Genomic DNA, 26,887 nt, shown 5'->3' with positions numbered 1-26,887 from the left:
ATGATAGATCGGTCCGTAATGGCAAACCACGTTTCCTTGGGAAATGTCTCTCAGGTACAGGAAAATAATGAAATAAGGAAAACAATCCCAAATGTAATACTATTAAGCAGAACAATAACTTAAATACTTTACTTTATACATTTAAATCCCCTAGATGATCACAGTCATAATTTCAATGCATTCACGTTAATCATATAAAAGAAAGTAAGGCATTTTCTACTTTTGTTATCAAATATTTTTCTTTTTTTCCTTGCTCTGTTTTAATCAGTGTTGCATTAATTATGGTAGGCTGTTATGCCATATTAAATAAGCACAAAATACGAAAGGCAACAAGGATTTATTTTCTGTGTGGGTAAAGGTCTCTATGCTTCTGGATGACTCTGTAGGGCAACCAACCCCATTAAAGCAGCTAAGTGGCCAAGGGTCTTAGAACTTATGGTTCCATCATCATCTGCACACGAGAATTCCTCTCTGATCTCTATTCAATGAAACTGTTTTCTCTTGCCTGCTTTTTCCCCTGGGATTTGGTCACCCTGGCTATTTTGCATAACATGCTATAGCAACTCTGGATGCAGGTGCTCCCATCCTCTGGGCTTGTTTTTGTTTGCTTGTTGATTTGATTCGTGGCTTTGCCGGATTCGTTTAGTAAAGTCTGTTCCTGGCATGCTGTGCAGTCTCTGAGGTCGCTTCCCAGCCAAGGCAGCCTTGCGTGGGCACACAGTCATCCTGAGATAATAGCCCTTTCAGCAGGCTCCCTTTGATTCCATCTCCCTGATCTCCCGGTTAAGATGTCTACCTCTGTTAGTATTATTCCCAGCTGTTAGCCTCCACTCACTGCCTGCTGATTGCTCTACTGGTTTCTACAGTGCCCTGGAGACATAAGTGGTTCCATATTCTGATTCCATTAAATCTGGGCCTCTTTGCTGGGATGTTTTTGAAATCTGTTTTTAGGTATTGTTTTTGTTTGTTTGTTTGTTTGCTTTTGTTTTTTCAAACTCTAAGTGGGTTCTTAGTTGTTTCTTTCCTCGGTTCTACCGATCAGTTAGTTGGGTTTAACTCCTTGTGAAGCTACCAGCTTCCTCTTAATGGCTTTCCTGCCAACATTGCCCCTGTTTCTGAGAAAGCTCTAGACTTCAATTTCCAATGCTTTGTTGCAAATAAAATCCATTCCGTGGAGAAAGCTTTGAATCTCTTGGTCTGTAAGGTCAACCTCTGTCTTCTGAGAAATCTCTACTAGTTGGGGGCAGAGACAGTGGCCTTTTCTTGCCGACTGATACTCTTGCTTTACAAAACAGGGACCTGGACAGGAGCAGTAGTGTCTGGTTCTTGGCTTACTTTTCATGGTGGAGAAACTACACCCTATAAGCAAGCTGGAGAAAGGGCACTTGGGGTCCAAGTATTTCCAGTGGACTAAACTAGATCCTCCACTTTACCAGTCAGGCAGAATGGAGGTAGGGAGCCCCCAAACTCTTGCTCTTACTTGCCTAAAATTTAGCTTCTAAAACAAGAAGAGGAGGATGAGAAATGATGGCAGTTACGTCTTCCCGGGGAGATACTATGGCTTCTGACTAGTAACAGGGATGAGGGGGGATTGTCAACTTCTGCTCAGAGTGGAAATTACATTACAGTAAGCCAGAGAAAAGGAAACATGTTGGGGCTCAAATATCATACCATCCTCTTGTTAATGAGATTTAATATTTTTCTTGAATAAACATGTCTTTATTTGCTGTATGCCCTTAGGGTAATTTTTGGAGGCTTTAAGTGTTATATTTTTGTTGTCCCTGTATTAATTTTCATCATTTATGGTTGTTTTGCTGAGATGAGGGTTCATGGAGCTCCTACTTACATATCTCCTCTAGTGTTTCTTAATTATCAGGACACATTTCAATGGGGAGCTTTATAAGACTATCGATGCCTAGCCCAAACCTGTAGAAATACTGATTTAACTTACTGAATGACATTCAAGGAAACCAAGTTAATGGTCATAACTACATTTATTTGTATCTTAATATCATGCTATCGGATAGGATTAGTGCTCATTAATAATTTCTTTGTCCATCCAACTACTAAATACAGAATGCCATTTTTTCTTTTCCCTTAAAGATAGATAGATTCATGTGACCAGATACTGTGAAAGACAATAGTAACATGTATCATTTTGGGAAACAAATGCTTAAGCCGTGGTGTTCAGTTTTCTGTTCTCATTTGATTCCGTTATTTTTTCCTATTCTGACAAGTCCTGAAATCTTACCTTGAGGTTGAAATGACAGAAGATCAATGTAGCCTGGAATCCTGAATCCTTGGCAAAGGTCAGTAGCCCTGAAGATCTATTTGAGTCTATAGCAAAGAAATAAAACTGTGGTGTAGATATTCTTTTTTCTTTGGCAAAACCTAGTTGAATCTGACTGAATCAATCATTATTATCAATTGTCCTCCAAATAATTTATAGACTGAATGTTATTTGAATAAAGATGTCAATAGAATTTGGGGGAAACTTGACAAATTGATATTAAAATTTAAATGAGTAAGAAAATAACTTTGTAAATAAGATGAAAAAGTGCTAACAAAAATTATTGATGTGTTTGACTACATTAAAGTTAAGAACATTTTTTCCAAAAGATATCTTAAAGCGACTACAAAGCCAATCTATAAACAAGAAGTATTTGCTACCTCTATCATTTACAAAGAATAAATGTCACAAATGTATGAGGTAAAACTTTATAAGTGCAAAAAAAGAGCAGATATAAAATTAACATTTATTTAAAGAAAAAGAAAATGAGATATTTAATCTCACCCTAAGTTAGGGAAATGCAAATTGAGATCATATTGATTCAACTTTTAAAGTGCTCAGTGGGATTAATTAGGATGAATTAAATAATATAAAAAATGAGTGTTGGATAGTCTGTACAACTCTGTTACACTTTAAAAAAAATATTTATTTATTTGTTTGAAAGAGGGAGTACAAGCAGAGGAAGAGGCATAGGTAGAGGGAGAAGGAGAAGCAGATCCGCTGCTGAGTTGGGAGACATGGGGCTCAATCCCCAGACCTAGAGACCATGACTTAGACCTGGAGATCATGATCTGAGCCAAAGGCAGACGCTGAAACATCTGAGCCACGCAGGCGCCCTAACTCTGTTATAATTTTTGCTTTTAGTATAAGTTTATTATCCACTTTGGAAAATAATTTGGTATTACCTTTTAAAGTTGAGCATGCATACATTCTAAGATATACGCATTCAACTCCTAAGTAATGTGTACATTGATGTTTTCAAGAATACCCATAGCAGCACTAATTTAATAGCAAAAACTATCTAGACACAATCTACATGCCAGCAAGGGAAGGAACAAACAAATTGTATTGTATTTACATAGTAATTATTATACAGCCATGAAAAGGAATAAGCTAGTGTCACACATGACAACATGGGTGAAATTTAAAGCCTAAAATTGAATAAAGAAATCCAAGAACCTGGAGGTATTTAATATGATTACCTATTTAAATTTAAACTAGGAAAATTAAACAATTAAAGCTTAGGGGTATGTGTATATTTGTGTGTGTGTGTGTGTGTGTGTGTGTGTAAAAGGAAAAAGTAGCAGAAGAGTGATATGCACAAAATTCAAAATTGTGGTTCCCTTTGAGGACTGAAGGAATTTGGATACAGGAGGCATTACATATATAAGTATAGATAATAAATAGTGTTCTAGCCCTATGTTGAGCGGTGAGTTCAGGAATAAAATAATAATAATGGACCAAGATTGGATTGATGATATTATCATGCCTTGAACCAAGAGTTATTTTAATTTATTTCTGTGCACCTAAGATCCAATTAAAAAATTCCCCTGGCAATCTGAGTACATAGTCAAGGTTGAGAATCACTGAACTAAATCAATCCTTGTTATTCATTATATGATATGACAATTAGTAGAATAAAAATCTCCTAGGAGCTGGTTGGACTCACTGAATCTCAAGCCCATGTCAGACCTATTGAATTAGAATCTACATTATCAATATCCTTAGGTGATCCTCATGCATGGTAAATTATAAGAAGCACTGTACCTGATTATCACTAATGTGGCTGTTGGTATAATTTTTAAAAATATGCTTGAAAATAATTCTGAGTAAAAAGTGAAGAAGTAAAGACATTATAAAAGTTTGAGCTGTTTTTGGAAAGCGTGAATTTTTGAAACAAGTTAAACTTCATATTATTTTAATCTTCCTGATATACAATAACTACTTGCAATAAAAATTTCAAAAACTAAAAGATTGCATTTGATCTTCTGAAACTAAAATAATAAATAAAGTAACTACTGAATAGGAAAATAATGATGCCTATGAATAAAAAGAATATCTACCCTGAAATACAGAAATTGTACCACGAAGTCATATAATTTAACCAGTTCATTAATGTACTTAATGAAGAATATTTGAAAACTATCAGTAAAACTTCAAGGGTACGATAGGGGTTAACCTTGTAGTTTAGGATCTTTGCTTCAAATCCTATATCAATTTTACTGTTTTTATGAACAAATTGCAGGAACCTGTTTGCTTTCTTTCCCCATGAGTATGTTATGTATTTTAACACAACGAAAAGCCATTGTATAGTAAGAAACCTAAGAAATAAACAACTTCAACAGCTTCCTTAGTTTTAAGTTAAGATTACTTCTTTAGCTCTTACTCATTTATCACACTTTCACTTCTCAAGAGTTTTAGGCCCCTGCCTCTATACACTAAAGCCAGGTTAAGGAAGTTAATTTAAAAATATAGTCAGGAATTTTCTATTTTCTCTCGAGTTAGACTGGGGCAGTTACTCCAGGGAGGATCTACATAAGGATTCTCTCCTAAATACTATAATAAAAAATGATAATGTTGAGAAAGATAACTTTTTTAGAAAAAGATTTTATTTATTTATTTGAGAGAGGGAGGTGGGGAAGTAAGGTGGGAGAGGGAGAAGCATGCTCCCCACTGAGCAGGGAGCTTGACACAGGGCTCCATCCCAGGAGCCTGGGATCATGACCTGAACTGAGGGCAGATGTTTAACTAATTGAGCAACCAAGGCTCCCCAAGAAAGATAACCTTTTAAAGGATAAATTGGGTGTGTACACTATTTTTTATATGATAGAGAAAATCACAAATCACTTGTAAAGTTTCTACAGGGAAGATTGGGAAGATAGTGGTTTTGAAATGACATCTCCGCTCCCCCTTCTCAGTCCCACTCTGATAAGCTACCACCTAGAAGTGGCAAGCTCGTGAAAGCATCCTTGTACTTGAGGCTGAGGGTTCTCTTGGGTGGCAGAAGGTGCAAGTCTAGGTCAAGCCAGGGGCCAGCAGCACACGGAACTGATCTTGCTTCTGCTCGGTCTCAGATAAAAATTGCAAATCCCTGAAGAGGTCTCAGAAGGCAGACCCTTAGAGGGATTACACCTGCTGACCCCCAGAGTATGTCCAGGGTGACTGTCCTTAATTCTTTCCCTTTGCCACTCCCTCTGGGTGATGAGTCAAAGGACTGGTGTCAGATGCTGCTGACCCTACACTGAAAAACAAGCAGTTGTTTGCACTCCCAGAAACCTGAGAGTAAAGAAGCTCTTTTCCATTCCTAAGTGGAAGGATAATGGTGTAACTGTCTAAGCCCGTTCTGATAACTCATTCATGAGTCACAGAAATAGAGATGGCTGTATCATCCACTGCCTGCTGCTTTGTCAGAGCACAGGAAACCTTCATGGCCTTATTTTGTTCTGAGGTTGAGGGAATACGAAATCATCTAAAATCAGGATAGGCAAAAACCAAAGAAAACTAGGAACAACAGCAATAAATTCCCATAAAAACTGCACCCCTGATGATGAATGACTCATAAGTACATAGAAACCATGAGGTCTCCTTGACAGAGGGCTGCTTAAAGAGTTCAAAGATCACTTTATCAAGAAATTAGAACTCTGAGATGTTTCTTGAACATACACTGTACACAGGCATACGTGCCAAAAGTTTCTGGGACAGTAAAATGAATGCAACTTTTAAATGTAAAAGGTCACAAGTGAGATCCAGTTTCCAGCAACAATGTTATAGTGTATATGAGGTTTGCTTAGCACATTAAACTAGAAAAGCAACTATTCTTTATATTTCTTAAACCTTCTTTGATACTCTGTAATTCCTTTCCCCTTTAGTGCATTCTGGTATAAATCCTCAGCAAGCCCTAGATCTCTCATTTGCTCTTCATCTTGTCCACTCCAATCAGCTTATATATGCAGAGTATTTCCATTTTTTTAAATTTTAAAATTACAATTTTCCTGGAGCACCTGGGTGGCTCAGTGGGTTAAAGCGTCTGCCTTAGGCTCAAGCCATGATCCCAGGGTCCTAGGATCCAGCCCCACATTGGGCTCCCTCCTCGGTGGGGGCCTGTTTCTCCCTCTCCTACTTCCCCCCACTCATGGTCTCTCTTGTTATCTCTCTCTCTCCCTCTTTCTCTCAAATAAATAAATAAAATCTTTAAAACAAATAGATAAATTAGAATTAAAATTTTCCTTTTGGGAATTTTTACGTTATGTCTCATTGCTGATGATTTCATGGATGTGGTATGTTACTTGCTTCTCTAAGATGATTAAATAATCCTTGTAAAATTGAAACCTGTAAAAGGCTTTCAAAAGTCCAACACAGGTGAAAAAAAAAGTTAGCTACCACTACTATTATGACTACTGCTACTATTACCATTGTTGGGGTAAAATCCTATACTGCTTGTGCCATTAAATTTTTCTTTAGGTAGCAGGTTTAGCTTTTGCAGAGATTTTTTTTTTCTTTCCTTCCACATGTTGAGGTTCCTCAATTGTTGGACAATTCTTGGTTGCGCGCTCTACAGAGAGCAACGTTGTGAATTCCGGTTCATTATCAGACTAAGAAAGGAGAAAGGCACAATAGCTAGTGGTTTTGTTCCGTGCCATCTTTGAAGTGTGGAGTCTTCTTGATACTCACAAATGTTGCCAAATATGACACAGCCCTGTCTCTCTAGCTTGAGATCCCTTATTCTCTGCCCTTGCTCAGGAAGAGACTCCAGACATTCACTTTCTTGCTTGATTCTCTCCTAGTTCTTCTGATTCTGTTCAGTGTTTCTATTTACAGGACATCCTTGGCACTCATATCGTTTTTCCAACCATCCTCCTTTCCACTTTAATCATAATCATTAGTATTTGGAGATGGGGTCTTTGGGGAGTGTTACTTAAGGTGATGAGGTAGGGACCTCATGATGACTGAGTGCCTTTATATGAAGAGAAAGAGTTCTCTCTCTCTCCATCAAATGAGAACACAATAGAGGCCCCTGGGTGGCTCAGTGGGTTAAAGCCTCTGCCTGGGATCCTGGGTCCTGGGATCGAGCGCCACATTGGGCTCTCTGTTTGGCAGGGAGCCTGCTTCCTTCTCTCTCTCTCTCTCTCTCTCTCTCTCTCTGCCTGCCTCTCTACCTACTTGTAATCTCTGTCTGTCAAATAACTGAATAAAATTAAAAAAAAAAAAGTGAGAACATAGTAGAAGTCAACCATCTACAAACCTGGGGAGGAATTCTTACCTGAATTAAGCCATGCTGCCACCTTGATCTCAGATTTCCAGCCCCTGGAACTGTGAGAAAATAAAATTCTGTTGTTTAAGCCACCACTTTATGATATTCTGTTTTGGCAACCTGAGCTAAGACACCTGTCATTGCCATGTTCTATTTATTGTTTTCAAGATTTTTTTTTTTTTTCCTTTTAGGAATTTGGAAGGAGATAAGAATCTAGCATCCTCTTCTCAAGGTTTGGTTCTGACAGATTTACACTGGAGTTTTCTATAAATTTTAAAGTGAAATACTTAATTAGGCCAAGGAAAATTAGAGAAGCATTTTAACACATTTCATACCTGAAGGTTAATTTAACTTATTATCAACATAATTTATTCAATCAATAAACTGAATGAAAATATATAATTAATGAACATACACAGAAAAACACTGATGAAATTTGCCAGTTATTCTTCATGAAAATTTAAATAAAATGGAAATAGTAGTTGTAGCTGTCAACTTTCACTAAGAAACATATTTTCTTAGAACTGGGAAATCTCAGTGGCAATGAAAGAATATTTCTCTCTCAAATTCCATTGTACTATGGATTCTTTTTCTTTTCTTTTCTCTCTTTGTTTCTTTTTTATTTTTGTCACTACTCTGCTCAAAAACCTTCAATGGCTTCTGATTCATTTATTTATTTTGCTTATACCTGATACACAATGTTACATTAGTTTCAAGTGTATAACATTGTGATTCAACTTCTAGATATCTCTTTTCAACTTTGCTTCATGTATCTTCTGCCTTTAACCATGCAGGACGAAGAAGCAGCCCTAATCATGAGTATACTGTTCCTCTGCCTGAGGGAAAATGCATGTTGGCAAAAATCTTGCAGTGGCCCGAGGTTCTACTTGGACATACTAAGCTGTGCTTTCTGCTTATGTTCTATTTACCAGAGCAAACCACAGTATTAAGACGGCTGTCCCAGGAGCAGGGCTAGAGCTCCTTCCACAAGGAGGCACTGCAAGTCAAATTACAGTAGGGAACAACATACAGTCCTTTTATAGGAAGGGCAGTGACTAACTGGGAACAATAATTAAGTCTATCTCAGAGGTAACCAGTGTAAACATGAATAAGTTTCATAAGCTAAGCTTCTCAGCATAAGTCACATTTAATGGTACAATGCTAATATTATCTTTATTAACAGCATGCATAAAACAGGAATAGCTGTAATTAGCATTATCAGTCATCTTTGCATTGGTCAACTAATATTTTAAGAGGAGAATATAAAATAATCACTTCAAATTTTTTTAAAAGATTTTATTTATGTATTTGACAGAAAGAGACAACTATGAGAGACAGAACACAGGCAGGGGGAGTAGGAGAGGGAGAAGCAGGCTTTCTGCTGAGCAGGGATCCCCATGCAGGGCTGAATTGTGGGGCTGGATGCAGGGCTTCATGTGAGGCTCCACGTGGGGCTCAGTGTGAAGCTTCATCCCAGGACCCTGGATCATGACCTGAGCCGAAGGCAGTTGCTTATTGACTGAGCCACCCACCCCTAAAATAATCACTTAAAATAGCAAAATAGAAGACAGTGCTTTGTTATTTGGTAATAATGTTTTTTTGAACTGAGATTTTCTATTATTAAAAAGATGAGAGAGGGAAAGAGATGTGGGAGCAAGGCAAATTTATAAAAAAAAAAAAATCTAAATTAGTTTGCAGAGGAAAACAACAAAATTCTCCCTTACACGATGGTGGGAATATTTATACAATAGCTAGGATAAAAATAACAAGACCATTTAAAAATACTAAAGATTTCAAAAACTTAATGCAATACCTGAAGACAAAATGAAATGTAAAACTCCCAGATGACAAAATCTAACGTCACAAAATATTAACACTTCTAAAACTAAAGTACAAATTTAATGGTACTCAAATAAGTATCCAAAATTGTTTTTTTTTTTTTCCTAGAGAAATATATTTTAAATTTCATATAATTGCAATGGCACACACTACTGGTCCTTTTATCTCCTTTGTTACTCCTTTTCTTTTCATAAGTCTTTATTTTTCTGTTAATTATTTAAATCCTAATGTTTCTTGGAAATGTACTGGGGACTTCTTTGCCACCCTTGTTATACGCTCCCTGAGTGACATCAGTCATTCTTAAAATTTTAACTGCCATTTACTTCCAATAATTCTCAAATCTTTGTAATATTACCCTTGTCCTTTTGAGAAGTACATCTGGTCAATTGATTGATATGCCCAATAGTATATTTCATAAAAGTTTTGAACTCCACCGACCTAAATCTAATGCCTACTTGTTTTTCATATCTTGCTCATTCCATTGCTTTCTCAGAGCAGCTTTACTTGTAATAGGCCCAATTGGAACCAACCCATTCCAGCAATAGCTAAATGAATAAACAATGTATACTCACATATCGAAGGACTACTGAACAATAAAAAAGAATAAACTATTGATTCACGTTGTAACATGAATCTCAAAATAATTATGTTGAATAAAAGAAACCAGATGTCCCCCAAAATAGTATGTAGTATATGACTCCATTAATTTTTAAACATTTTTTCTCATTATTTAGGAATCACAACATAACTGCAAACTTTATAGTTATAGAAAAACAAAGAATACTGTGGATAGCAATGCACATTTTATTTATTTTTTTAAAGATTTTATTTATTTATGTGACAGAGATCACAAGTAGGCACAGAGAGGCAGGCAGAGAGAGAGGGGGAAGCAGGCTCCCTGCTGAGCAGAAAGCCCAGTGCGGGGCTCGATCTCAGGACCCTGAAGTCATGACCTGAGCCAAGGGCAGAGGCTTTAACCCACTGAGCCACCCAGGTGCCCCAGCAATACACATTTTAAAACTACCACAAAAAGTATGATAATTTAAAATATATACTCTAGCACATATTCTTTTCCCCCTTCAATCTCCCACTACACCATACCTACCACATTTCTTTAATAAAATATCACTGTCTCAATATAACTTTTATATTAAGCGATAGAAAAGATTATTACTTTTGTGTTAGTCTCACTAGGAATGAACTCATATTTTTTCCCGTTTTATTTATTTATTTAAAAAATTTTCCCCATTTTTAAAAAGTAAAGTCAGTCAATTAACATATAATGTATTACTGGTTTCAAAGGTAGAGGTCAGTGATTCATCAGTCTTATATAATATGCATTGTTCATTACATCATGTGTCCTCCTTAATGTCTATCACCCAGTTACCCCATCCCCTCATTTCTCTCTGCTCCAGCAATCCTCAGTTTGATTCCTATGATTAAGAGTCTTTTATGGTTTCTCTCCATCTCTGATTTCATCTTGTTTTTTATTTTTTTTTTCCTCTCCTCCCCTATGATCCTCTGTTTTGTTTCTTAAATTTCACATATAAGTAATATCATATGAAAATTGTCTTTTCTGATTGACTTACTTCGCTCAGCATAATACCCTCTAGTTCTATCCACTTCATTGCAAATGGCAAGATTTCATTTCTTTGATGGCTAAGTAGTATTCCACTGCGTATACATACCACATCTTCTTTATTTATTCATCTGTTGATGGATATCTGGGCTTCTTCCAAAGTTTGGCTATTGTGGACATTTCTGCTATAAACATTGGGGTGCAGGAGCCCCTTCAGATCACTACATTTGTATCTTTGGGGTATATGTCCGGTATTGCAATTGCTGGGTCATACAGTAGCTCTTTTTCCAAATTTTTGAGGAACCTCCATACTGTTTTCCAGAGTGGTTGCACCAGTTTGCATTCCCACCAACAGTGTAAGAAGGTTCCCCTTTTTCCACATCCTTGCCAACATTTGTTGTTCCCTCTTTTGTTAATTTTAGCCATTCTGACTAGTGTGAAGTGGTATCTCATTGTAGTTTGGATTTGTATTTCCCTGATGCCAAGTGATATGGAACATTTTTTCATGTGTCTGTTGTCCATTTGTATGTCTTCTTTGGAGAAATGTCTATTCATGCCTTCTGCCCATTTCTAGATTGGATTGATTACTCCTTGGGTACAAAATATGATAATTTCTTTATAGATTTTGGATACTAGCCCTCAATCTGATATGTTATTTGCAAGTATCTTTTCCTATTCTGTCAGTTGTCTTTTGGTTTTGTTGACTGTTTCCTTTGCTGTGAAAAAGCTTTTGATCTTGATGAAACCCCAATAGTTCATTTTTGCCTTTGTTTTCCTTGCCTTTGAGATGTGTCTAGCAAAAAGTTGCTGGGGCTGAGGTCGAAAAGATTGTTGCCTCTGTTCTTCTCTAGGATTATGATGGATTCCTGTCTCATATTTAGGTCTTTCATTCATTTTGAGTCTTTTTTTGTGTGTGGTGTAAGGAAATGGTCCATTTTCATTCTTTTGCATATGGCTGTCCAATTTTCCCAGCACCATTTGTTGAAAAGACTGTCTTTTTTCCATTGGATATTCTTTCTTGCTTTGCCAGAGATTAGTTGACCATAGAGTTGCAGGTCCATTTCTGGGCTCTCTATTCTGTTCCATTGATCTATGTGTTCATTTTTGTACCAGCACCATGCTATCTTGATGATTACAGCTTTGTAATGGAGCTTGAAGTCCAGAATTGTGATGCCACCAGCTTTGGTTTCCTTTTTCAACATTCCTCTGTCTATTCAGCGTATTTTCTGGTTCCAAATTTTAGGATTATTTTCCATTTCTTTAAAAAAGTTGATGGTATTTAATAAGGATTGCATTGATTATGTAGATGGCTCTAGGTAGCATAGGCATTTTCATAATATTTGTTCTTCCAATCCATGACCATGAAACATTTTTCCAATTCTTTGTGTATGTGTGTATGACTCCATTTAGATAGAATTCTAGAAAATGAAAACCAATTTCTTATGACAGGTGCACATCAAGGACTGCCTGGGAATAAAGGGCTTTTGTAGAAGAGAGAAATTACAAAGGTGCATGAAAGGTGATAGATATGGTCCCAAGGGTTTTCATATGCTAACACCACATTACATGCTTTACACATGTGCAGCTTGGTTCATATCAGGTTTACCATAGTAAGAAATAAATGTTAATAGAAATCTGTACCTCCTACTACCTAAGCTCTTTCTTACTTCAGCTTCTAGCCTAGACTATTAGTTTCTTATATCTTTTTATACGTGCTATTCCCTCTGCCTTGAACCCTCTTTTCCTTGCTTTTTATATGGCTGAATGCTTCTTAGTTTTCAAGTACTCTTCCTTTGAGACAAATCTACTCAAGGTAGTTCCTTTGATTCCTTCCCTTTATATTTGCATATTTCCTTGTTTTTGTCAATATGGGGTTGCTAATACTGCTTCCTTTCAGAAAGAAATATAGCCCTGTCAACACCTTGGGGGTAGCCCAGTGGGACTCGTGTCAGACTTCTGACCTAGAGAACTGTAACATAATACATTTGTATTGTATTTGTTTTGGAAGCAACAATAAAAAAAAAATAACATTATCAGTCTCTACAGTTTGACTCCAAAATCAATTAGAGCAAGAATCAGGTCAATATTTTTAATCATCAAAAACCCAGCATCCTGTAAGACTTTGGTACATGGTAAGGGTCCAATAAATGTTTATTGATGAGTTAGTTGCACCAGTATCAACAATCTAGAAGTTTGTTCTATCAGATTATTGTATTAAGCACTTTGCTTCCTTCTATCCATATGTTGTCAGTGCTATTCCTATGCATGTGCATAGTTCAGTGTTGTGAATTATGTGAAGATGAATAAGCTTTGTCCAAGCCAGTTAACTCACTAAAAAAAAAAAAAAAAAAAAGAAAAGAAAAGAAAGGATGGCACCAAAGAAAAACATAATTTTTGCCTTGTAGAAATATCCTACATGATGAGCAAGATAGATAGACATACAATGAAATATGACACAAGGCAAGATGTACTAAGAAATTGAGACCATAAACTGCTATGTGAAAGAGTTTGAGAGGTCAGAAAATGTCTTATGGATTTGATATAAGCATCAAAGAATTAGAAGAATATCAACAATCAGATATGTTGGAAATGTTCTACACAAAGAAAATTAATATTGCTATCAACCTATATCAAGTTGAAAAATTTAGAAGGTGATCATGATAGGTACAATGCATCATATTTATTCTAAATACAAGAAAAAAAATACTGCAACTTTACTTTATTAACAGGATATTCATTGGTGACTGTATTTTACTTTAGAAATATAAAATAAGAGAAAATCTTTTAGAGTTTATTTTTTAAAGCATACTTACTATAATTTCCTTTTTGATTTTTTAATTTTTTATAAACATGTATTTTTATCCCCAGGGTTACAGGTCTGTGAATCGCCAGGTTTGCACACTTCACAGCACTCACCAAAGCACATACCCTCCCCAATGTCCATAACCTCAACCCCCCTTCTCCCAACCCCCCTCCCCCCAGCAACCCTCAGTTTGTTTTGTAAGATTAAGAGTCACTTATGGTTTGTGTCCCTCCCAATCCCATCTTGTTTCATTGATTCTTCTCCTACCCACTTAAGCCCCCATGTTGCATCACCACTTCCTCATATCAGGGAGATCATATGATAGTTGTCTTTCTCTGCTTGACTTATTTCGCTAAGCATGATACGCTCTAGTTCCATCCATGTGGTCGCAAATGGCAAGATTTCATTTCTTTTGATGGCTGCATAGTATTCCATTGTGTAAATATACCACATCTTCTTGATCCATTCATCTGTTGATGGAGATCTAGGTTCTTTCCATAGTTTGGCTATTGTGGACATTTCTGCTATAAACATTCGGGTGCACATGCCCTTTTGGATCACTACGTTTGTATCTTTAGGGTAAATACCCAGTAGTGCAATTGCTGGGTCATAGGGCAGTTCCATTTTCAACATTTTGAGGAACCTCCATGCTGTTTTCCAGAGTGGCTGCCATTGTCTTCCTATCTCTACTGTCCTTTTCTTTTACCTTTTCAATTCCAAAAATATTATCACTCTCAAGATTTAAAAAAATCAGCAAACTCTTCTCAGAATCTCACATCATACAGCAGAAATAGAATACTATATTGAAAGATTTAAGCTATAAACAAGGTGTAGGCTCAGACAAAAAAGGTGGTGAGTTCAAGACATGTTCCAAAATGTGAAAATAAGATTGATATCTGGTAAACAAAATTGATTAAATTATTGATTTGGGGCCCACACATTAAAAATATATCATGAGCTCTACAAATTCACAGAACCTAACAATATGCAGGGAAAGAATCTATTCCAGAAACATGGGTTTCTACTTCCAAGGAGAGTAAACCTTTAGGTCAGTCTTTCTATCCAACACTAAGAAATGTAAATGAATACCATTTTATTGCGTACAGAATATAGTGTAAATTTTCTGAAGGCATTTCATTCTTTGAACACAGTCTAGCCAAAAGGGAAATTGTAAAATTGAGGTGGATTGCAACACTTAGCAAATTTCAGTCTGTAAAGTTTTTCTGTGGGAAGACAACAGTAGCATGCTGGTGAATGTTTAACAGTCAGCTCTTTATGTGTAGTTCTGATGTGGGTGATGGTTGATATTTTTGTTTTGATTAATCAATAGGATGAAAGCAAAACAACCAAGAAATAATTAAGATGTGTGTCAGAAGTTCACCCATTTGCTAATGACACGAGTGACGTCTTTGCTGAATTGGATAATAGTGCTCAAATTCTGAAGCAATATTTCCTCAATATTTTGTGCTACTCACAGTGCAATGTTAACAGATGCAACATAATTTTTAGTTTAATCTGTTATTAACATTTCATATCCCAAATTGAGATAATCCGAAAAACAATAAGTCATGCCCTGGTTTGTAGATTCTTCTGATTTCCCTCCCTGGCCAAGTGAGCAATAGGACATCACTGAAGAGACCTGGGAAGAGGTGTAGAGAAGCGCATTACATGTGTCTACTGTGTAGATACAACAGGCGTACATAACTTCAAGAGAGAGCAGTAAAATATAGTAAAATCATTAGAAGCTAATGCATTTTGAGTATTTATTGCCTTAATATAATTTAATACAATATGAGTCTTAATAATGATTGCATTTAACTACTAATGCACAAAACTTCTAAGTATTTTAACACTAAGCTCTTTGATCTGACATGAACCAACTCAGCACTGAAAAACCATTGATTACACTTCGTTCTAAATTACCCATCCATGGAAAGTGTATTTGGGCTCCTTCTGGTATAACATACAAGGGTGAAACTAGGTTTGCTCCTCTTCTGTTTAACTCATATCAAGGAATAATACCGAGATGATTATATTAAAGGATTTCACCGACAAGTAACAAAAACCTGATTGCCGTGACTTAAACAAATGAGGGTTTAGTTGGTCTCACATATCCGGAAGTCAGAAAGCAGGCAGCCAGCATGGAAGTTCAACACTGATATTAGGAACCTGGGATCTTTGGGATCTATCCTCCTAAGTGTATGGGCTATACCATCATGGCCTTAACTTAATTGCTACACTACCAGGGAAGTCTTCATTCCCACAGAAGAACACAGTTAAGGAACAAGGGATTGCCCACTTTTTGCAAGTCTTTGTCTTTCTTTAAAAAGCCAAGAATTTTCCAAATATCCCACATAGACAATTACTTACCTATTTGGCCTGAACTACCTCAATTGGTGACACATTTTCCCCCCTGTCCATGGTGCCACTGTGAGCAGGCAACTGGTATTAATCCCTGGATTAGTGTGGTAACCTCTTACTGCCTCCAGTATTACCCTCATCAAACCATTCTCCTTACTCTGTGAAAAGTGGACTTCCCGATGTGATGTTGATTATGTAACTCTGTTGCTTATAGACCTTCCTATGGTTGTTCTTCACTATAAAGTCTGTGTTGTTTAATATAACAAATAAGACGCTTTATATTCTTAATGTTCTGGTTACTGCTTCCCTTTCCAAACTTAATACTCACCAATCCTCCATCAAAGGGTTTGGGGAGGGAGTGGTGGTAGATTGAGAACATCTTCTTTGTTGTCATCTAGGTAGGACTGAAAAAAAAAAAAAGGGGGAGGAATTTGAGTTGACAGTAAAAGAATGGAAAGAAGTTTAAAACTCCTGGCCAGAGTGATCCTGGGGAGTCTTGTCTAGCTCAAGCCTTCTCTAAAGACAAACGCATTTTGCCCTAGAGTCTCATCTCATCTAAATGCCAAGTCAGGGGCACCTGGATGGCTCAATGGGTTAAGCCTCTGCCTTTGGCTCAGGTCATGATCCCAGGGTCCTGGGATCAAGCCCCACACTGGGCTCTCTGCTCAGCAGGGAGCCTGCTTCTCCCTCTCTCTCTGCATGCCTCTCTGCCTACTTGTACTTTCTCCGTCAAATGGATAAACAAAATCTTTTTAAAAAGTAACAAAATAAAATAAATGTCAAGTCAGTGCTGTTGGAATCCTGGATCACATCTGGAGAGTTTTAGTCCTTTAGCTAACAACAACAACAAAAATAATTAAATCAAATTCAGTTGAGTTTTTGCTAGCATCCTATAGATAAATCATCCAGATGATTATCTGAATTAAGTGGTTTGTAATTTTGTAGTTGCAGGAACTGTCTAGAATAGGTAATAAGATCAGAGCAGCTATTAATATGCAAAAAAGGAAGTGAAAAAATTGTAAGAGGTTCGTTTTCAAAATCATAATATACCTTTGAAGGGAAAGGAATCTAGTGTTCACCGAGTACCTTATGTATTAAGCACCTTGCAATGTTATGTATGAACCCTATCTTCTTCCCATAAATACCCTTTGAAGTAAGAATTATTATCTTCAGGTTGCAAATGAGGACATAGAAATTTACAGGAAAATAAGAAACTTGACAAAATCACACAAGTATTAAAAAGCTGACCGGGAACTATAAGTCAGGCATTTTATTCTCTTTAGATTCTTCTCTTTCCACTACAAATTTCTCAGAATGGGCAAGTAGCTTTTATATTATCTAGAAGTAAAAAAATTCTGAGAAAAAGAACCAAACATAATTTGAATTTAGCACTCTATGTAAGGTCTCACATTGAGAATATAATCAAAATAGACATATGCTGACTGTTAATTTTTCAATATTTATTTTTCTAAACACTGATACTGAGATTATTTTCTTTACAAAAAAATTAAATAGATCTGTCCTACTGGCATATGTGATTAAGTATATAATTTACAGTTAAATAAGCTTTTAAAATTTTGTAATACCTCCTAATAATGAAGAGATTCTAAAGAATACTGATAGATGATCATTTCATTGATTTGCAGGTAAAAGTTTACTTAGGCATAATATGAAAATGTTATTCTTAGGGGACAAGCAATTATGTACTGTTGATTTCTATGTATCATTCTTAGAACATGGAGATTTTAAAAATATAGGATCAAGAAAAATTAACTTAAAGACTTGTGATGGTGGCTCCTGGGTGGCTCAGTGGGTTAAGCCTCTGCCTTCAGCTCAGGTCATGATCTCAGGGTCCTGGGATTGAGTCCCACATCAGGCTCTCTGCTCAGCAGAGAGTCTGCTTCCCTTCCCTTTCTGCCTACTTGTGATCTCTGTCTGTCAAATAAATAAATAAATCTTAAAAAAAAAAAAAATTTGCTATGTAGATTTTAACTAAAACTCATACAAAGCTATGAGGTGTTTTTGTTCCACTCTATTCTGTTTTGTTTTGTTTGCATATAAAGACGAAGATTTCTTTTTCTAAGTTCCAATTAAAGTCTGTCTGCCAAAATCAACAACACATTGAATGTGTTAAGCATTGTGGAAGACACAGAAACTTTACCACCTTAAAACTATTCTAGTTTGCAAAACAGTATCACCATTTTGAAAGACTAAGCTCTTGCTATTATATCAAAAAGAAAACTATTAATTAGAAAACCACTTCGAAATCTCAAACACATTTGTTGAACACAGATGCTGAATTTGTGTACTGAGCTAGGAGCTGTTTACACCTCCATTGCCTCAAACAACAATGCATTTTTATTAGGTGGATTTTTTTTCCTTGTGTTGAAAAGGAATTGCTAATGAAAACATACTTATATTTTATAATTTCAATTCATAATTGCTTATTGTTTCTAACACTGTACGTAAAACAGCTTGAAGTTATTATTTCTTGCATTTGCTATGATTTTTTTCCCCAGCTTTCTGTTCTGACTGAAAATTGTAGACTGATCATAGAGAAGCTAGTAAATTACCACAAAAAAAGAGAAAATGTAAATTGAATACAGATTAATGGCTTTGCTAATTCATTTGCCTTATGCAGTGCTCAGCTGCTCTTTTCTTTAACCTTTCATATATAGTTACAGATTGTATTAAACACTTTGGAAGGCAAAGGCATATTTATTCCTATACTTGTTCTCTTTGCAACTTTTAAAGTTATGCAGCAAAACACTGTGAGATTTCAACATAAGTAGTAATAGCAACTGTAGTATTTACTTCCACTTCATAAGTTTATATTTCCAAGGCTTTCCTTCTTTTTTTTTTATATAATTTTTTTATTTTTTATAAACATATATTTTTATCCCCAGGGGTACAGGTCTGTGAATCACCAGGTTTACACACTTCACAGCACTCACCAAAGCACATACCCTCCCCAATGTCCATAATCCCACCCCCTTCCCCCAAAACCCCTCCCCCCAGCAACCCTCAGTTTGTTTTGCAAGATTAAGAGTCACTTATGGTTTGTCTCCCTCCCAATCCCATTTTCTTTCATTTGTTCTTCTCCTACCCACTTAAGCCCCCATGTTGCATCACCACTTCCTCATATCAGGGAGATCATATGATAGTTGTCTTTCTCTGCTTGACTTATTTCGCTAAGCATGATACGCTCTAGTTCCATCCATGTGGTCGCAAATGGCAAGATTTCATTTCTTTTGATAGCTGCATAGTATTCCATTGTGTATATATACCACATCTTCTTGATCCATTCATCTGTTGATGGAGATCTAGGTTCTTTCCATAGTTTGGCTATTGTGGACATTTCTGCTATAAACATTCGGGTGCACGTGCCCCTTTGGATCACTACGTTTGTATCTTTAGGGTAAATACCCAGTAGTGCAATTGCTGGATCATAGGGCAGTTCTATTTTCAACATTTTGAGGAACCTCCATGCTGTTTTCCAGAGAGGTTGCACCAGCTTGCATTCCTACCAACAGTGTAGGAGGGTTCCCCTTTCTCCGCATCCTCGCCAGCATCTGTCATTTCCTGACTTGTTGATTTTCGCCATTCTGACTGGTGTGAGGTGATATCGCATTGTGCTTTTGATTTGTATTTCCCTGATGCCGAGTGATATGGAGCACTTTTTCATGTGTCTGTGGGCCATCTGGATGTCTTCTTTGCAGAAATGTCTGTTCATGTCCTCTGCCCATTTCTTGATTGGATTATTTGTTCTTTGGATGTTGAGTTTGCTAAGTTCTTTATAGATTCTGGACACTAGTCCTTTATCTGATATGTCGTTTGCAAATATCTTCTCTCATTCTGTCAGTTGTCTTTTGATTTTGTTAACTGTTTCCTTTGCTGTGCAAAAGCTTTTGATCTTGATGAAATCCCAATAGTTCATTTTTGCCCTTGCTTCCCTTGCCTTTGGCATTGTTCCTAGGAAGATGTTGCTGCAGCTGAGGTCAAAGAGGTTGCTGCCTGTGTTCTCCTCAAGGATTTTGATGGATTCCTTTCGCACATTGAGGTCCTTCATCCATTTTGAGTCTATTTTCGTGTGTGGTGTAAGGAAATGGTCCAATTTCATTTTTCTGCATGTGGCTGTCCAATTTTCCCAGCACCATTTATTGAAGAGGCTGTCTTTTTTCCATTGGACATTTTTTCCTGCTTTGTCGAAGATTAGTTGACCATAGAGTTGAGGGTCTATTTCTGGGTGCTCTATTCTGTTCCATTGATCTATGTGTCTGTTTTTGTGCCAGTACCATGCTGTCTTGATGATGACAGCTTTGTAATAGAGCTTGAAGTCCGGAATTGTGATGCCACCAACGTTGGCTTTCTTTTTCAATATCCCTTTGGCTATTCGAGGTCTTTTCTGGTTCCATATAAATTTTAGCATTATTTGTTCCATTTCTTTGAAAAAGATGGATGGTACTTTGATAGGAATTGCATTAAATGTGTAGATTGCTTTGAGTAGCATAGACATTTTCACAATATTTATTCTTCCAATCCAGGAGCATGGAACATTTTTCCATTTCTTTGTGTCTTCCTCAATTTCTTTCATGAGTACTTTATAGTTTTCTGAGTATAGATTCTGTGTCTCTTTGGTTAGGTTTATTCCTAGGTATCTTATGCTTTTGGATGCAATTGTAAATGGGATTGACTCCTTAATTTCCCTTTCTTCTGTCTTGCTGTTGGTGTAGAGAAATGCAACTGATTTCTGTGCATTGATTTTATATCCTGACACTTTACTGAATTCCTGTATAAGTTCTAGCAGTTTTGGAGTGGAGTCTTTTGGGTTTTCCACATATAGTATCATATCATCTGCGAAGAGTGATAATTTGACTTCTTCTTTGCCGATTTGGATGCCTTTAATTTCCTTTTGTTGTCTGATTGCTGAGGCTAGGACCTCTAGTACTATGTTGAATAGCAGTGGTGATAATGGACATCCCTGCCGTGTTCCTGACCTTAGCGGAAAAGCTTTTAGTTTTTCTCCATTGAGAATGATATTTGCGGTGGGTTTTTCATAGATGGCTTTGATGATATTGAGGTATGTGCCCTCTATCCCTACACTTTGAAGAGTTTTGATCAGGAAGGGATGCTGTACTTTGTCAAATGCTTTTTCAGCATCTATTGAGAGTATCATATGGTCTTGTTCTTTCTTTTATTGATGTGTCGTATCACATTGACTGATTTGCGGATGTTGAACCAAACTTGCAGCCCTGGAATAAATCCCATTTGGTCGTGGTGAATAATCTTTTTAATGTACTGTTGAATCCTATTGGCTAGTATTTTGTTGAGTATTTTCGCATCTGTGTTCATCAAGGATATTGGTCTATAGCTCTCTTTTTTGGTGGGATCCTTGTCTGGTTTGGGGATCAAGGTGATGCTGGCCTCATAAAATGAGTTTGGAAGTTTTCCTTCCATTTCTATTTTTTGGAACAGTTTCAGGAGAATAGGAATTAGTTCTTCTTTAAATGTTTGGTAGAATTCCCCTGGGAAGCCGTCTGGCCCTGGGCTTTTGTTTGTTTGGAGATTTTTAATGACTGTTTCAAACTCCTTACTGGTTATGGGTCTGTTCAGGCTTTCTATTTCTTCCTGGTTCAGTTGTGGTAGTTTATATGTTTCTAGGAATGCATCCATTTCTTCCAGATTGTCAAATTTATTGGCGTAGAGTTGCTCATAGTATGTTCTTATAATAGTTTGTATTTCTTTCATGTTAGTTGTGATCTCTCCACTTTCATTCATGATTTTATTTATTTGGGTCCTTTCTATTTTCTTTTTGATAAGTCTGGCCAGGGGTTTATCAATTTTATTAATTCTTTCAAAGAACCAGCTCCTAGTTTCGTTGATTTGTTCGATTGTTTTTTTGGTTTCTATTTCATTGATTTCTGCTCTGATCTTTATGATTTCTCTTCTCCTGCTGGGCTTAGGGTTTCTTTCTTGTTCTTTCCCCAGCTCCTTTAGGTGTAGGGTTAGGTTGTGTACCTGAGACCTTTCTTGTTTCTTGAGAAAGGCTTGTACTGCTATATATTTTCCTCTCAGGACTGCCTTTGTTGTGTCCCACAGATTTTGAACCGTTGTATTTTCATTATCATTTGTTTCCATGATTTTTTTTCAATTCTTCTTTAATTTCCCGGTTGAACCATTCATTCTTTTGAAGGATGCTGTTTAGTCTCCATGTATTTTGGTTCTTTCAAACTTCATTTTGTGGTTGAGTTCTAGCTTTAGAGCATTGTGGTCTGAAAATATGCAGGGAATGACCCCAATCTTTTGATACCAGTTGAGTCCTGATTTAAATGGACCGAGGATGTGATCTATTCTGGAGAATGTTCCATGTGCATTAGAGAAGAATGTGTATTCTGTTGCTTTGGGATGAAATGTTCTGAATATATCTGTGATGTCCATCTGGTCCAGTGTGTCGTTTAAAGCCTTTATTTCCTTGCTGATCTTTTGCTTGGATGATCTGTCCATTTCAGTGAGGAGAGTGTTAAAGTTCCCTACTATTATTGTATTATTGTTGATGTGTTTCTTTGATTTTGTTATTAATTGGTTTATATAGTTGGCTGCTCCCACGTTGGGGGCATAGATATTTAAAATTGTTAAATCTTCTTGTTGGACACACCCTTTGAGTATGATATAGTGTCCTTCCTCATCTCTTATTATAGTCTTTGGCTTAAAATCTAATTGATCTGATATAAGGATTGCCACTCCTGCTTTCTTCTGATGTCCATTAGCATGGTAAATTCTTTTCCACCCCCTCACTTTAAATCTGGAGGTGTCTTCGGGTTTAAAATGAGTTTCTTGGAGGCAACATATAGATGGGTTTTGTTTTTTTATCCATTCTGATACCCTGTGTCTTTTGACAGAGGCATTTAGCCCATTAACATTCAGGGTAACTATTGAGAGATATGAATTTAGGGACATTGTATAGCCTGTAAGGTGACCGTTACTGTATATGGTCTCTGTTCCTTTCTGATCTACCACTTGTAGGCTCTCTCTTTGCTTAGAGGACCCCTTTCAAGATTTCCTGTAGAGCTGGTTTGGTGTTTGCAAATTCTTTCAGTTGTTGTTTGTCCTGGAAGCTTTTAATCTCTCCTTCTATTTTCAATGATAGCCTAGTGGATATAGTATTCTGGGCTCCATATTTTTCTCATTTAGTGCTCTGAAAATATCATGCCAGCTCTTTCTGGCCTGCCAGGTCTCTGTGGATAAGTCACCTGCCATCTAATATTTTTACCATTGTATGTTACAGACTTCTTTTCCCGGGCTGCTTTCAGGATTTTCTCTTTGTCACTGAGACTTGTAAATTTTGCTATTAGGTGACGGGGTGTGGGCTTATTCTTATTGATTTTGAGGGGCATTCTCTGAACCTCCTGAATTTTGATGCTCGTTCCCTTTGCCATATTGGGGAAATTTTCCCCAATAATTCTCTCCAGTATACCTTCTGCTCCCCTCTCTCTTTCTTCTTCTTCTGGAATCCCAATTATTCTAATGTTGTTTCGTCTTATGGTGTCACTTATCTCTCGAATTCTCCCCTCGTGGTCCAGTAGCTGTTTGTCCCTCTTTTGCTTAGCTTCTTTATTCTCTGTCATTTGGTCTTCTATATCACTAATTCTTTCTTCTGCCTCATTTATCCTAGCAGTGAGAGCCTCCATTTTTGATTGCACCTCATTAATAGCTTTTTTGATTTCACCTTGGTTAGATTTTAGTTCTTTTATTTCTCCAGAAAGGGCTTTTATATCTCTCGAGAGGGTTTCTCTAGTATCTTCCATGTCTTTTTCTAGCATGGCTAGAACCTTGAGAATTGTCATTCTGAACTCTAGATCTGACATATTACCAATGTCTGTATTGATTAGGTCCCTAGCCTTCGGTACTGCCTCTTGTTCTTTTTTTTGTGTTGAATTTTTCCGTCTTGTCATTTTGTCCAGATAAGAGTATATGAAGGGGCAAGTAAAATACTAAACGGGTGGCAACAACCCCAGGAAAATATGCTTTAACCAAATTAGAAGAGATCCCAAATCGTGAGGTGGGAGAAAGGGGATAAAAAGAGGTTCAAAAAGGAAGAAAGAAAAAAAAAAAGAAAAAAGAAAAAAAAAAGAAAAGAATTTTTAAAAAAAGAAAACACCTAAGAAAAATATAAAAAAGAAAAAATATATACATTAGATAAACTAGTAAAAAATCATTAAAAAAGAAAAAGGTAACAGTTAAAAAAAATTTACCAGAAGGCGAGAAAAAAAAACAAAAAATGAAAAAGAAAAAACTTAAATTAACTGCAAGACTAAAAAAAATCACAGGGAAAAAGCCATGAGTTCCGTGCTTAGCTTTCTCCTCCTCTAGAATTCTGCTGCTCTCCTTGGTATTGAAACTGCACTCCTTGGTAGGTGAATTTGGTCTTGGCTGGATTTCTTGTTGATCTTCTGGGGGAGGGGCCTGTTGTAGTGATTCTCAAGTGTCTTTGCCCCAGGCGGAATTGCACCGCCCTTACCTGGGGCCGGGGTGAGTAATCCACTCGGGTTTGCTTTCAGGAGCTTTTGTTCCCTGAGCACTTTCCATAGTCTTCTGGAGGACAGGAATACAAATGGCGGCCTCCTGGTCTCCGGCCTGGAGGAGCCGAGAGCCCAGGGCCGCACACCTCAGTGCACGCTCAGAGATCCGCGCCCAGTTACTCCCGTCTGCCTGAGCTCCGGCCGTGCTCCGAGCTCACCGAGCCTGCGACGGGTTCAAGGTCACCCCGAGCTGGGAGCTTACTGTTGGCTCTGTCTCTGTAGTCGGCTTTCCGGTTCCAATACCCGCAAGCTCTGTGACACTCAGACACCCCCGATCCTTCTGTGACGCTGCAGGACCTGAGGCCACGCTGACCTCGTGTGGGCTTTGCCCCGGGTAGCCTCTGGAGCGATGTCCCTCCGCGGAACAGACTTTTAAAAGTCCTGATTTTGTGCGCGGTTGCTCCGCCGCTTGCCGGGAGCCGGGCCTTCCCCCCGGGGTCTATCTTCCCGTCGCTTTGGATTCACTTCTCCGCCGGTCCTACCTTTCAGAAAGTGGTTGTTTTTCTGTTTCCAGAATTGCTGTTCTTCTTCTCTTCGATCTGCCGATGGATTTTCAGGTGTTTGCAATCTTTAGATAAGCTATCTAGCTGATCTCCGGCTAGCTGAAGTAGTCTCAGCCTGCTACTTCTCCGCCATCTTGACTCCTCCCAAAGCTTTCCTTCTTAACAATACAAATATTTTAGAAGATTTTCATGCCATCAACTCTCTTTCCCTATAAAGAATGAAGTTCATAAAATGCAAAATAAGTGATGATGTCTTTGTGTTGATGTCTTCCTATTCAAGACAGTATTAACAGGGATCAAGACAGGGATTGAGTCAAAGAGTCTGGGGAATATTAAGTTAGACAAAAATAAACAGACATCTTCCGTGAAGGATTTCTCAGACCCATAATGTGAGGTTGTACGATGTTAAACTCTAGGACAAAGATTTATCAGGTAAGGTTTCACAGAATTACTGAATCATAGAATTCTATTAACATCTCCAAGACTAGTTATTTCAAAGGAAACAATTTGTAAAAAGTATGTCTACACAGTTTAGTCAGAGCAGGCAGGTGGCAAAGACAGAAAGAGGTCAAAGGTCAAGCAAAATATAAGGTAATGGCATTTTTGAAATGTATACATAAGAGATGAATTATTTTATTATTATTATTATTGTTATCACGATTCTATCCATTTATTTATTTATTTTTAAAGATTTTATTTATTTATTTGAGAGAGAGACAGTGAGAGAGAGCATGAGAGGTGAGAAGGTCAGAGGGAGAAGCAGACTCCCCATGGAGCTGGGAGCCTGATGCGGGACTAGATCCCGGGACCATGACCTGAGCCAAAGGCAGTTGCTTAACCAACTGAGTCACCCAGGCACCCCGATTTTATCCATTTAGTATATCCTAAACTCCACCAGCCCAGATGGAGGCATACAGACCACAAGTAGAACAAGGACCAACTCCAGTGTTGTTATCTACTTTTATACCGAATGATATTTCTCTCTGTTTCATTCATTTTATTTTCTTCATAACATATATTTGCTGAAATTATCTTGTCCATTTACTTACTTGCTTATAATATTATTCCCTCCATTAAGAGAATAGAAAATCTGACTTCCCCACAATGTATCACTTGTTCCACATGTTTGAGTAAATAATACAAAAATCAAATGGGTTATTGGATAGCTTGAGTGTTTTTGATTATGTATAATTATTTATCTGTCAATATATTTATTTATGGTTTGAGAGTAGTCAGTAAATCTTCTCTTCATATCCACTCTGTTTTTTCTGTATACGGATACTATTAGTATCATAGAAACAAATTCCTTTGAGAACTGCAGTGGAAATATTGGGCTAGAATTTACTAATTTTTATGATGAATGATGTGATGTTATTTGATTATATATATAATCAAATAAAATATATATATATTAATCTTACTAGTATATATATATATATATATATATTTTCTAATCTTACTAGTATATATATGTTATTGATTATATAATCAAATAACATATATATACTAGTAAGATTAAAATATATATATATAATCAACATATATATATACATTAGTAAGATTAAAATAAAAATTAAAAGATAAAAGTCGTGTTTTCTGTGCATATGCATTTTCTGAGTCTCTTCCATCCAGTATTCACAGACAAACTGAAAGAGGTATGAACCATTAAAGTGCCTATTGAA

The sequence above is a fragment of the Mustela putorius genome, unplaced genomic scaffold, assembly GCF_011764305.1.
Source record: "Mustela putorius furo isolate JIRA1106 unplaced genomic scaffold, ASM1176430v1.1 tig00003859_pilon_pilon_pilon, whole genome shotgun sequence".
Lineage (NCBI taxonomy): Eukaryota > Metazoa > Chordata > Mammalia > Carnivora > Mustelidae > Mustela > Mustela putorius.
This window is presented reverse-complemented; position numbering follows the sequence as displayed.